This window comes from Macrobrachium nipponense, chromosome 27, assembly GCF_015104395.2.
Source record: "Macrobrachium nipponense isolate FS-2020 chromosome 27, ASM1510439v2, whole genome shotgun sequence".
NCBI lineage: Eukaryota > Metazoa > Arthropoda > Malacostraca > Decapoda > Palaemonidae > Macrobrachium > Macrobrachium nipponense.
Window position 1 is genome coordinate 29,951,197 of NC_087216.1, and position 5,723 is coordinate 29,956,919.

The 5,723-nt window shown below is 36.5% G+C and overlaps 1 long non-coding RNA gene across 1 annotated transcript; it reads right to left on the reverse strand.

Annotated features, from left to right (window-relative positions):
* Window positions 1-4,673: 4,673 nt before the first annotated feature.
* Window positions 4,674-5,507, reverse strand: LOC135200578 (uncharacterized). Its single transcript, XR_010311323.1, has 2 exons — window positions 5,127-5,507; window positions 4,674-4,804 (listed from the first exon to the last, which is right to left on the reverse strand). It is a non-coding gene; the product is annotated as an uncharacterized LOC135200578 (long non-coding RNA).
* Between the last annotated feature and the right edge of the window lie 216 nt (window positions 5,508-5,723).

Genomic DNA, 5,723 nt, shown 5'->3' on the forward strand with positions numbered 1-5,723 from the left:
CTCATGATAATTCTCAATAATTAACTTAGTTAGTCTACTATCTTTAGAAAGTAAGATGGGAAACCTGTATCTCCTGTCATCCTTTAATTTGTCCAGTTTGCTACGTACTCGCAAGAGCCCTTCCTTATCAATATAAAGGTTAAGTTGTCCAATGATCTTGGGTAAATCTTTAAGTAAACGTTTGCTGGAATCAAAATACTTGAATACTTCCGGGAAATGATGCTTTTGGTCCTTCAACAATAAGAGACGACTGGCATCTGCGAAAAAATTATGTCCAGAATTATAAACATTCAAATCTGCAAACTTATCAGGAAGCTTGGATTTAATCTTAAGTTTCAGTTTATTAACATAGGTTAACACAGCTCTGTAAGTAAGGATAAGTTTGTGAAAAAATCTGAAACTCTACACAAAGTCTGCACATAATGATCATCTGTTTCCTTTCCCCAAATAATACACTAGCTTCATAGGAATTAATCTCTTCAATGGATTGACTTTTTGATATATCAGGGATAGGAACAGTAAAGACTAAAGTGTCATCTCTACTAGCCTCCGGCCTAAGGTTATTCTTCAGGAACTCAGGACCTGAAAAGTAATTTGTTCTCATTAGCTGCTTGTAGGACAGACAACGAGTAATACAATCAGCTGGATTGTCCTCCCCAGAAACAAAGCTAAATGTAATGGGATGTTTTCACAAATTTCATTGATGTCCAGCAATCTGTTCTTGACAAAAACAGAAACTTTCTGTAATATTTATCCAGTTTTATGGAATAGGAACGAATCCAGGATAAACTACCAAACTATCTGAATATACTGCAAATCGACTATTCTGATAGGGTTAACACAAGTGTGACCCGTAAATTCCTCATACAAGTCAACAGGCACTCAGCAGCCAAAGCAATACCTGGAGTTCGAGAGAAGGAATACTTTTAGAATTCAAATTCTTTCCAATAATGCGGTTCTTTTTTTGCCATAACAAAGCTTATGGAACCAGTTGAAATGTTCAAAATAAAAATCACAACTCCAAAGATAAATTTACTATATCAGCAAAAGCTAACAAACTGTAACAATCACTTCTGCTTCCAATAAACCTTGGAACATTCACTGCTGGGGAAGCATTAGCTTGCTTAGCAATGTTCTTCCACTGTCTCTGTAGTTCTTTATCCAGCACATCATCCCAACCAAACTCCTTTTTACACTGTAGAGAGTGCATAAATAGCCTACTGCGGTTAAGCATCGGGCCATTAAAGTTATACAAGTCGAATTGGGAGGCTATAGAGCGTAAGATATCCCTCTTAGTTTTATTTGGCATCTACATCAAGATTAAAGGGTCTGGTAGATAGAGAGCCTTACTTCTCTATTCCAAAATAGACCAAGTAACTTTACCACTGAAGTTGTGGAAACACTGTACGTAATATCAATAGACTTCTGCAAGGATAAATCATTAGTGACAAACTGCTGTAACTTTAACTTGTAAGGATCAAATATATGGTTTAGTTGTAAATATGCCCATTCAAGATCCTTAGAACAGTCAAAGGCCACTGCGCAATTATCCATGTAACAAAGCTGATAGATAAGTTTCTTAAGCTCGACTAGGCGCGCAGTATCGTGTTCTACTTCTAAAATTAAAATTTTATAAAGGGCAAGAAGCAACAGAGCAGGGCTGCACCTTAAGCCAAAACTCAGTCTCAAATTTCTGTATCCCACAACAGTGAAATCATTCTTTTCAACATTTCTGAACCATAAACACAAAAGTCTATTACTATCTACCTCATTAATACCAAGATTATTAAATGCCTTACAGATATCAAAACATAGGAGATGTGAACCAAAACGAACATGTAATAAGGCGGAAGCTATTTTTTGGTTCAATGTCGGTCCAGGATATATGGCCTGATTGTGACTTACAGCAATTTCCCTGCTAGGATCCTTCTGACAAAGATTAGAAAGGTAAACTACTCGACATTTAGTGGTTTCTCTGTCCAATTTAAATATACCAATATGAGGTAAAAAACTATGGTTAGGATGCTCAGCCAAGAATTGATCAAGATTATCAATACGTTCAATTATACCAGCTGCTTCTTGCTCCTTGAAACTCTGGTCCATAAGAGCCAAGTGTGTAGGATTATTCAAAAGTTTCCTTAGGTTAGCTCTCAAAATTATCTTGGCAAGTTCATGGTTAGTTCCTAACAAATGAGCTACCTTGAAATTCCACAGCAAGGGAACGATAATTCGTCCATCTTCATTTCTTGTCATATTTTCAAGAGGCATATTTACTAAGTTTAACATTAATTTCACATCATTTCTTCAGGCTTACCATCTTCCAGACCTAGGTACCTGTTATAATTGTCATTCAAAATGCAGCTAGCAGCCTTCTCAAGCTGACTATGAGCAATTTCACCTTTGTCATCTAATATACAAAAATCCCTGGGAACAGGTTTATCATCAATAAACAGGTCTGAAGCAAAAGAAGGGTTGCCAGAGACTCCCATAACCTTAAGCAAATTGTTATCTGACATCTTAACTGCACCATTAAAGCAATGACCCACATAAGGCAAATGGGACAAATCCTTTAGCATTTGTGTTAAATTTGCCTTGAAAGCAATACTCCTGCAGCGGTTTGAGAATACATTGATAGGCTTTCTGCACCAAACAAGTGTTCACTTTGCGGAAGACAGCAACTGGATTTGGCACCCAATATAAAATTATGTCACCAATATCATAATCATTTTTAGTTAAAAAATTCATCCGCCAAAACATAACCTCTATCCTTAAAGCCTTCAACACCTTACCCAAAAGAGGGAGCTTTAAATTTATATTAATGCAGGGTAGACAGAGTGCTTCAATCGTTTTAAAAATACTGCCGAATTTGAGTTTAGCTTCTACTAATTTAGTGGTATACTGTTGTGATGTGTTTATTCCATTAATAGTTAAGGAAATATTGTCTCTAACCGTTTTCAATCCAAGTTCAGTAGCTAAAGTTGTGGAAATAAAGTTACACTGACAGCCACTATCCTTCAAACACCTAACTAACCCTTTGAACCCTCCCCTTCAAATGTACTGGCTAAATGTAGGCAAAACTGAGTCAAGATCAAAATATCCCTGGAAGGCCTCCGTTATGGATAACATACTACTAGAAACCAGGATTATCATTAGTAAGAGGCTTAGCATTAGAGGGAACAGACTTGAGCTTTACTTTACCGATTGAAGGTCCAGATTTAGCTTCCGCACTATCTTTACATTCATCAGAACTAGAGACCTTAACACATAAAAATCCCATGTGCCATTCTGAACAATACCGGCAACGAGAACGAAAATAATATCTGCAAGATCCACTCTCATGATTTAAGTTTGAGCATTTGACACAACCCCCATATTTCCTAATTTGATCTAAACTTAGAAACAGAACTTTCATATTTAGGACACTTATTTATGGATGAGTAGCCTCCATACGTAGCTCTTTTGTGCATATACCTACACGGCCTAAATCCTTTATTTTTGTCATATTTCACATCAACAGCAAACTAGCTACATTATCACTGGTATCCGAACCCTTAGGGGAAGGAAACTTGCTCTTGAACCTAGATTTTCGTTGCTAAGAAAACGATCACAAGCCTCAAAGTAATTCTCGGTAATTTCCTTTAAGGAAGGCTTAGCATGATTAGTTATTTGTATCAACTGAAGTTTGAACTGGTCGTTCATACCTTCCCAGATAAAAAACTGAAGTATATTGTCAACAGTAAATACCAAGCTTCTTTACCCTTTCAATTAACAAACGCACTTTTGAAAGTATTCATAAGGATCCGAAAGAGTAATCTAACTTAACCTCCGTCAATTGCTTTAATACATTAAACTTCTGGGTATCCTCAGAGGCAAAAGCTTTCAACAACAATTCCTTAGCATAAGTATAGCCCTTTTTATCAGCTTCCAATGAATTGACAAGAACCAAGGCCCTACCAGATAACTGTTGCTTTAATAGTAAAAGTTTATCGTATTCTGGATATCTAAATTTGCTAATAGTATCTTCAAACTCTTCAAAAAATCTAGAAAGATCCTCCTCAGGAGAGCTGTTATACTTAGGTAAGGGTGCAATGGGACTTTTTAACTTTTTTTTTTAACAAGCTACGAGCCTCATCTGCTACGGAACGAGAAGGAAGAGGTTCAGGTTCAACTGACTTAAGGGAAGCTAAGCATTGAAAGAGCTTATCACTATACTCCTGACATAACTTAAATTCTTCTTCAGACTTCTTTTCCTCTTCATCTACATCCCATTCCTCAAATTTAAGAGTAAGAATTTGTTTATTCAGTTCCTTTAATTCAGCAACTCATTCATCAAACTGCAATTTAGATTTCTCACGCTCAGCCTTATCTAAAGTAGGAAATAACCCTCTACGGTTATATTGTTCAGTAACGCATTTCCTAATATATTTGCGAACATTAACAAGCTTCCTAAGTTCTGCCATACTGAATATATGTGCTAACAAAATATAACTTCAATGATACCACAAAGCTAATAATATTTCAAAACTAAGATTTCAAAAAAACTACATCTCAGAACCAATGGAACGGCATGCGGGTAGGCATCAGACACTATCACTGCCCCACGTTGGGCGCCATATTCAAAACAGGAGTAACTAGGTATAACAAACCTCCAGGAGACAATTAATAGAGCAGCAAAAATTTAAACACATTTATTACTATTATCACAACAGTGTCAATATCACTATTGAAAAATTAATGATGCCACCCAGATGCGGTGTCCTTGGCACTGGACCCCATGTCCCCCTCGTCTTGAATCTCTCACAACCTATCCAAAAAAATGTACTACCATAAATATAACGAGACCATATATATATATAGACAACCCTATCAACACAGATTCCGACCACATAACTCCTCTAGACTAAATTTCGGTTAAATCAATCTTTATGGATTAAACCCTGACGAGAATATGCAGTCATGAAATACACAAAGCTAAAATATAAAAAGATCTCTAACAATTCAACAATGGCAGTAAAATACACATACATAAGTTAAGAGATTTGATTTTAAGGGACTAGTGATACGGACGTCAAGAAAAATTACTTTAACAACTCAATTGATGTGTGCCAACAAAAATTGAGACCAACCTCAAAGTAATCAAACGTCTTGAAGTCTGAAGAGTTCCCCGTCGTTAATAGATCTTCACGCAGACCAGAGATGTAGAGTGCTGGGAATAGCTGGTAAAGGGCGGAGAACCATGCTACCCGCTGTCGCTCCGTGGTTCAGAAATGTAGATAATCCTTATCCTTCCATTGCTAGCAGAGAATACGATCCATAACAAAAGTCTCTGTAAAGTTCCTTAATAGATCCAGCATTAAACACGAGCCATGGTAAATAGAGTGGTGAGCTGTCGGTGGGTGGGAAACAACTGCCGAATGTTAACAAATAAACCCCGAAGAAAATTTAGTTTAGGTTACTCGAGGTTCTTGAATGATTAAACAGTTGTTAAACGACGAAACTAGCGGGGAAGTTAAATCTCATTTGTTAGCACACAACTGCTTCGTTACCAGTGGTTACTATGTACTTAAAAGAATTAATGAAGAAGAGATCTTTTTACATAAGGAAAACATATATATACGAAACTTAAGATATATTATATCTTATTTTCTACACCTACCGGCAGTCAACTTAAAACTGATCCATGTAACCCAATGACCATCAAGTCCTTGTTTAAATATAAAGAG